Source organism: Onychomys torridus, chromosome 1 (assembly GCF_903995425.1).
Source record: "Onychomys torridus chromosome 1, mOncTor1.1, whole genome shotgun sequence".
Taxonomy (NCBI): domain Eukaryota; kingdom Metazoa; phylum Chordata; class Mammalia; order Rodentia; family Cricetidae; genus Onychomys; species Onychomys torridus.
This window is the reverse complement of record NC_050443.1, coordinates 50,326,351-50,335,088: the sequence shown is the minus strand read 5'-3', so window position 1 is coordinate 50,335,088 and position 8,738 is coordinate 50,326,351. Positions and strand designations below refer to the sequence as shown.

Here is an 8,738-nt window from a genome sequence, read left to right as displayed (position 1 = left end):
TTTAGAGCTGGCTGTCCTCGAACTCAGAGATCCACCTGCTCCTGCCTCCCCAGGGCTGGGATTAAAGGCATATGCCACCACCGCCCAGGTACTGATAAATCTTTCCTGCAAACTATGTCTTACAGATGTGAAATAATCACGTCATGAAGAATAGAACACACTGTACTTAGACATTTGTATTACACGGTGACAACAACACTGCACACCTAATCAGGTTTCCCAGTTTTCAGCAAAGTAACAAGCATCTTTAGGTCATTTCCATTGTTTCTCTTTCCACTTAATAGATGGTGATTCTAAACTGCATAAAGCACACCACACCATACCCAAAAATAAACAGCAAGAGTCCAGCCTAAGCACTCCAACTCAAGAGAACACTATCTCCTGTCCTTTTTACCAGCATTACTCTTCCCAGAGAGTAAGTTCTTGGGTTTCATATCAAACATACGCCTATCTGCTTCCCCTTTCTTCCCCAAGCAATTCATCTTCTTCTGGGCTTTCTTCATCATAATCTTGGCTTTCCTCACCATCTTGACCTCTCAAAGACCAGTAACATCACATAGAGTACGAGAGCAACTCCAACTCCGGGCTATAGAAGAGGGTGGAATAGATTCTTCTCGTTTTCATTTCCTAGTGACACTCTGAGATCTTCTTGCCTGGAGTAGAGAGTGGGCATTGTCTTTATCATCCATGTCAACACCCAGATGACACATCTCATTCTCCAGGTCTGTCCATTAAACCTTCTTAGCAGTTTGGGGCATCCTGGGTCCCTGTGTAGTCTTTACTTTGGACTGTAGAATTTTCAACTTATTTTTTTCTCTAATTCATTTTGTTAGCGGTCAGATTTCCATTATTTCATCATTTTCATTTTCAGAGTCGCTTTCATACTCCCCAGTAGCCATTCTTAGCTCTTCTTCCTTTTCTAACTCTTCTAATTTCTTTGTGATAGCAGGATCGATATAATCAACAACATTATGGTCTTCCCAGTTCTCTGGTATCTTCTCATATTTCTCAGATGAATTCATCAAGTCCCAGTATTTCTGAAGATCCAAAATATAATCATCTCCCATTTCCAGCTCAAGATCTCTTCTTCCTGGGCTCTGCAATCTCCTTTCCTTCAAGCCACCACTTCTTCTAGGATGAAAGGGGGTATCTCCTTATCATCTCTCTTGTTTGGCACAGCTAAATGCAATCTGTTCAGAACCTCATTCACTTTATTTCCTTCCATTTTCTTTTCTACTCGATGAGCCAAAAGCCTATCACAAGCCTCTGTTTTAACCTGAATGACCCCTTCCTCAGTCAGGGTGCTGGTCTCAATGACAGTGAATCCTTCAGCCTGCAAGTCCATAAATATTTACTAATCTTCTTCAGAAAGCTCAGCTATTCTCTTCCCATCACATTTGTTTGCTACAACAGTAAGAGGCTTGTTGTAAACAAGGGTCTGATATTCTGGAAGAGTTCTAATTGCTCCTTCAACCCATGTCCACACTGCTCAGACAAATCCATCACATACAGAACTACAGCTCAGAGGTGGGCCAGGGCTGTGATAGCCTGCAGTTCAATGGTGTTCTGATCCTCCAAAGGATGATCCAAAATCCCTGGGGTATCTATAGCCTGCCAGTGCAGATTCTTATAGTCCATGTGCCCAATAAGCAGAGATTTGGTGGCAAATGCATAGGGCTGAACATCCACATCTGCTCTTGTTACCTTATTGATGAAGCTGGATTTCCCAACATTTGGATACACACACAAAAGCAGAGTCCTTGTGTTTGGATCAGTGGTTGGCAAGTGGGATAAATGTTGATGTACTTGTTCCAAATACTCGAAATTCTACCTCTGTCTCTTGATAATAGTACACTTGCTCCCAAGGGCAGCACACTTCAGCTTCTTGCAGTGGTACAGAGAATCACCATATTTCATGAGCTGCACATAATCTTGAGCAACATTGTCCACCAAATTTTTGGCAATATTTATTTGACCTTGAGCCAACTTGTAATGATCCTTGTCATAGAAGATATTCATCAAGTCAGCATAAAATGGATGGATATCATCCAATTTGGGGAAATCTGTCAAAATCTGTGACAGTCTGTCATGGTAATTCTGTTGAGTAAATTTGACTTTTCTCATATAAAAATGTCGCATTCGACGAATTTGATAATGTTTATGAATAACTGATTGAGTCTTCTGTTGAGTCTTGGATAATGTCAGGTCAATAAAGTCCTGACACCCCTGTAATTTTCTTGAAATTGTAATGCACCATTCCGGCAGTAGAACAACACATAAGGAAACCTGGAGGTGCGGCGAACTGGACTTCTGTTGTTGGGGGTTGTGAATGCTTTTTCAAACTTTTGTCTGCCCATCACTTTTTCCCCAGGCAATGGCCATTGTCAAAAATGGGATGTGAAGAGATGATGTGCTTGACAGGTTTGACATAACTCAATTAATCAAGACCTCAGGAGAGAAAGGGGAATAACTCTGCCAATACGGCAAGGCACAGTGTCTTCTCATGTTCACAGAGTAGAAGTTCCTTATTTTATCCTGATGGCCAAAGGGAACTTAGGCCTCCTAAATGCATCCTCTGTGTGACTAACAAAAGATGGAAAGCTACAGCATAGAAGCATTGCTTTGTTTAATTTCTAATTGTTGTCCTTCTTGTATTCAGAAAATGAAGTCACCTTTGTCGTGGTTTCATGAACCGCTGGGTAATCAAAATTATTATGCTGCCACCTGTTGTCTGTTAATTATTCTGAGAAGATACTCATAAATCATAACACTGAACAATAAATCAAACTGTCAGTTCTTAGGTCAAAGGTTACCCATGAAAAGTTATAGGTCACCCGCAGGGTGTGAAAGAGCAGGGTTTCAGAGCATCATTCATTGTCAAACACTGTTGGGAGACGTGCCATCCAAACAAAAGGAAAACTGAAGTTCAGAATTCCAGCCAGGGGACAGGAGGCATCCACCCAACATGGTCCATCCATCCACACAGCAGCAAGTCAGTCTTGTCCAAACTCAAGAGAGTTGTTCCCTTGAGACCTGGACTGCAAACAGTGTTCCTTTTGGAAAAGTTTAAGGGGCTGTGTTCTGAGGATATATCATCTTCCCCTTTCTCCTAGTCACTGGAGACTATGCAGGGAATTTCACATCTTACTGCATTATTCATCAAGACAGTCAGAACACGTCAAACTGTGGTTTATTGGAGGATGCTTAGGAATGTCTTACTTCCCAAATTAATTTAGCCTGAAATATGTTTTTTTTGTGTGTGTGGCATGACAAGAGCTTGAACTACATTTAACATCTCAAACTCATTTTTTTTTTTCAATCCCTAGCATTTGAAACAGCACCGTGATTTCCAAGTGGTGCTTGTTGATGGATATCCTTGATGTAAAACCTGGCTAGGGGTAAATGATTTCTAATGTGGTGGGGGCTTCTTTAGGATGGAGCACAATAGAGACACAATGACAAGGCAGCTGGGACACAGAGCTAATGTTCCAGTCAGGGGCACACTGCCTGCTGTTTGAATATGGGTGTGTAAAATGGATGCCACACTTGCATTTAAGATTTCTCTCTAAAATGTTGACTTTGAGGGCTTTCTGTTAATTTAGTTTCTTCTTGGAGTGTCCTGAAAAAGGGGAGTATGTTGACAGTGTCAATTTATATACTGTTGATCTTTATTTACCTTGAAAATACATATATCACAATTTATATTCAAACCATAGTCTTCACAATGGACACCCACAAAGACTATCCCGAGGGACATAGGCTCCTCCACCATATTCCTGAACACTGAAAATTGCAAATTTTGGATGGAAGCAAGTCAATCTCAGACTGTAAATGGTTTGTCAAGGAGCAGGGGAGATCAGAGTTCATTGATCAATTCAAACTTAACCATGCCTTCAGATTTATTTACATGGATCAGAGAGTTTAATTCTAAAGTCACAAAAAAGGGCCTGGTGGGCACTGAAGCCAACAATGGCCTGAGAAGCTCTCTCCCACAACTCTTATCTACTTGTAATGGCTTAAGATGAAAGTAAATTTTCTTCTTTGAAATAGAATTTGGTCAAGCTTTTCTGATTATTTTTATACATTCACAATGGGAATATTTAAAATGTGATTCCAGTTGGGTGACACAGAACTTCACATGAAGGAGTTGGTCACTTCCACAGTGAGCTGTGGATGCAATGAGAGCTGATTAGAAGCTGTTAGGCACAGGGAATAGGTCCAGAACAACAGAAGGCCTTCCTGGAGCACCAAGTCCAGGAGTTGCCATAACTTCTATGTCTGCTCCCTTGAGAAAAGCCTAGGCTGATCACTGTTCTTTCCCTGGAAGTGTGGGAGTCTGGGGCTATGGTCACCCTCTGTGATAACGATGCCATCAGGAAAAACAATACTCAAGTCCAACTCTTGGAAGCTTGACTAGTGAAACAAGGTCCTGGGATAGCCTTCATTTATTGAAATCGTAATCAAGTTCCCAAGAGCACAACTTGACTTGAAGGCCTTTCTTGGGGATGTTCCAAATTAAGTTAGACTGGTTGACTTCAATTACAGAGCCTGACGTCCCTTAAGTCAGAGGTAGTCAGAGACAGCAAGGCTGTATGTGTGCATTTGTCGGTGTGTATGGAGAAGCCTACAAAGATAAAGTAAGAATGTAGACCTCTACTAGGTAAGGCTCCAAGCCTCAGAAGAAACTCAGGCTGCTGGCACCTTGATCTTGGACTTCTGGTCTCCTGTTCTTTAACCAACAAGTTTCCTTTGTTCTATATATCCAGTATATCCAGTCTGTGGTAATTTGTTTGGGAAGCCTTAGAAAATTAATGTGGTAGTTGTATTCTTGTGGTGTTTGTATTCCTTTGGAAAAATGGACATAGGTGAAGGAAATACTTTGGCAAGTAAGAAAGGTATTGAAAATCCCTGTTGCCTTTTCCTTTGGGTGAACCACTGTTGTGACCAATGAGCCACTAGCAGTGGGTCCAAGATAGAGAAAGACTCTTGCCTAGTAAGTAATTGCTTACTAGTAATAGCTGCTGGAGGGGTAAATTGCCACTTAGACAAGGGGCACTTTGACCTCTCAGTGCACATACAGCTTTGGCTGTAGCTTTCACCTGCTCATTTCTAGCTGTCCTGGTTGGCCTCATACATGGCAAACATACTGCTATCTTGGCCTCACATTCTCTCTTCCCATTACTTATAAAACTTTCCAAGCAAACAGAACTAAAGTCTGTTTCCAGTTGAGCTCCCCAGTCACTTCCTTGTTTTATTTTTCTTATTAACAGCCCTGTATGAAAGTACTGTACAAAATTTAATGCACACAAATGCAAACTATGCCACTTGTGGTCGCCCCTGCAGCCTACTGTCTAGAAAAGCCTAATCAGCCAATGGATAAGACCATCAGGGGAGGTCCAGCAAGTGTTTCATGGGAAGTACTCACAACCTCTGCTACTATGAGACAGACAACCTGCTAAGGGGTATCTGTCCTGGAGATAACAGGTTTGTCAATGAACCAGTCTTGGAAACTTGGACATTTTTACATGTGTCTGTCAAAGTATTGTTTATTTCCTTTTTATTGAAATATAATTTCAGTTTATATAGTCTTGCTCAAACAGGCAAAGACAAGGGAAACTGTAGCTGTCAATAAAAGTGAAGAATTATCTCAGGATTTCTGTGGTCCTGTCCCAGAGGCTTAAAAAAAAGTTGTAGTTTTGTATCAGTATCACTGGCCTAGGTCCCATGCACATTTCCTTTGAGGTATGCAGACTCACATCTCTGCTGCAGAGCCAAGAGTGTGGTGGGTAGTTAGTCCCTGTCCCCGTACCAGCACCCCTCACCAAAGCAATGTGCTATCTGCTAAAAACATTCACTGTGTCAAGATAGTGTATAAAAAGCAAGGTTTATGCTATGCCTGCCATTGTCAAACTTTCCAATAATTAAATTGAGGCTTGTTATTTTCTTAAATTCCTTTATTATTATTACTATTATTATTTAGAAAGCTAAGATTGAAAATCCCCTCTAATGAAGATTACCAAGTATTACCAAGACAACTTGGTGACACACTATAGTGGCATAATGGCTGTGTGGCTCAATTTCTTTGCAACTGTGTCACAACTCATGGTAACATTGCTGGTATCTCCTCAATGTTTGCTTTTCCAATGTCTGCTAATAAAGTTTTATTTAATTATAGCTGTCTTCATTTACACTATGCCTTAGTTGTTTTTGTGCTTCAACCATAGGGCAGAGTAATTCTAGTAGACACTGAAGCCTAAAATTAGTCTTTGTGCATGTTCACATGTGTTTGCATGTACATGTATATGTGCTTGTGCTTGAGTGTGCATGGAGGGCTATGCTGGGTGCCTTTCTCAGTCACTTTTCACCCTTACTTTGTGACAGGAGGTCATACACTGAGTGTGGTGCTCACTGTGTAGGCTAGACAGGTTCACTAGTGAGCCCCAGAAATGTCTTTTCTGCTTGCCCAACTATTAGATGACAGGATTCATGCTCCAAATACACAGAATTTCATGTATGTGTTAGAGCTTGAGTTCAAATCCTCATGCTTATGTAGGATGCATTTTACCAAATGAGCCATATCCTCAGGCTCCAACAATTTTTCTTTTTTCTTGGCATTTGCCAAACAGCTCCACAGAGTCCTGAGCTAGAGAAATCCCACCTTTTCTCAACCATGCAAATGAACTCCAAATGATTTGATAAATGATCTGCTTTGCATTTGGCCTTGAAGAAGGTTTTGTGTTAACTGGACTTCTCAGCATGTTGCACACGGACTTTCCAGAGACCCTAACTAGTGATGGGCTAGGTAGCTCGGGTGAAGGAGGTCTTTCTTCCATGGCAGGCTTGCTACTCTGTATTAAATAGATACCACTACTGAATATGTCAGGTTAAAAGCATTGTCAGGCACTGAGTACCCTGAGCTGAACTCCCTACTATATTTGAAGAATGGCTTTTATATCTGTTTGCAGCTATTAATTGAAACAGAGTTGTGACTTTTTAAAATATTTTAAACACTTTTTACTTGAAACGTAGTAAAAGAGGAAATTCAGAAAACCCGAGCCATTTGTGTGTCGTTTTCTTAAAGGTAATTTTACATGAGAATACAATTTTCAAAGTACAAATTGAAACCTTTTACTTTAATCTTTCTTTTTATTTCTCCCAGCCATTTATTTGGTACTTAATGCATATCTAAGAGACACTATTTGTCATACAGAAAGATCTCAGGATTACAGGAACTAATGCATGAAGACAATTGCCTTAGCACTTGGAAGTTTTTAGGGAACTGCTTGCTTATAGGCTGCCATCACTTTTGCTGACTGTGGGGGCACTATTATGACCTGACAGAAGTAGGCACACAGAACCCAGGATATGCAAAGCCAGGATATGCTCAGAGGCCCTTGTTGCCAGGAAACAGCAGATGAATGTCCTTTGGGTTTCAGCATCTGAGGAGGTGATCAGCTAACCATCACAATAGGAAAAAGTGGGGTTTTCTGTACCTGGGCCTCTTATCTGCACAGAATGGTTAGGTCCTGTCTCACAAGGTTCCTGAGCCAATCTTAAGAAGTCTAGTAAGGTCAAATGAAGGCTCCAGTTAAAATTGTCTTTGGTTCTAGAAAGGAAGTGGCAAAAATCATAGATTCTATTTGGTTCAAATAACCAAATGTTTATATGGTGATCTCAGAGTAGCCATAAGAAGGGATGAAATATAGCAAAATAAGTTATAAGAAAAAATAAATTGACTAATGATGATGATGAGACAGTACTAAAAAAAAAAAAAAAACAAAAACAAAAAACAAAACAAAAACCAAGAAAGGAAAGTACCCGGGTTAAATGGAAAAGACTAAGATGGTAGATATGAAATAGTGATTATATTAAATGGATACATTCTCTAAGAAAAAGAGGTGAAAACAAAACCAGTCTAGAAACCAGTTTCCACTAAAGAGAAGTAACTTTATATATAAATATACACAGAGGCTGTAAGTAAAATTATGGAAAAAACATTCTGTGTATAATAAACTGAACTATACATCTAACTAATACCAAACCAAGTGGGGACTAGCAAGAAAACATTAGTCAGACTGGAAAATTTTAATGAAAAGAAATTCAGTTTGTTAAACATTAGTATAATAACTTGGATGGTGAATAATAACAATATTGTTTTGAATATATAAGGCAAAATCAGGAAAATTTTAAGAGATCACTCCATGATGATGATGAATTGAATAATCTAGATGTCTGATAAAAAAGACAAAAATCAGGACAGTTGTAAAGTAGATTGAATAATTTTTACCCCTGTATGTTTTCATAGTTACAGCATCGCTTAACATTCTACATAAACATAATGATTGCATCCCACATCTTACAAAGAAATGTAAGATAAAATTCTATCGCTGGTAAGTGTCTATGGAGCATATAGCCTTGTGTTTCTCTATGTAGCAGATGTTTTAACCCCTAGGACCTTTATTCTACTTTGGCAATTCTTTCTCTCGGTTATACCCCAAGGCAAATACATCCCTGGAAGAGCATCTTTGGGAGTCCAATCCTGTGTGGTACAGCAGGGATCTTCTTAATTCCCACCCATGGCCCATTTTCTCCTGGGAATTTTTTGTGGGACCCAAGTAATATTGGTGTGGAAAAATAATAGGCTCAACAATCCAACATTTACTGATATTCATGAAGAATTTAATTATGTTCTACTATAAGTGTTTTATTATAAAACAATTACTTAGTGTCCATATGTA

The 8,738-nt window shown here is 39.7% G+C and overlaps 1 pseudogene; it reads right to left on the bottom strand.

Moving 5' to 3' along the window:
• Window positions 1–374: 374 nt before the first annotated feature.
• Window positions 375–2,257, bottom strand: LOC118576746 (annotated as a pseudogene).
• Between the last annotated feature and the right edge of the window lie 6,481 nt (window positions 2,258–8,738).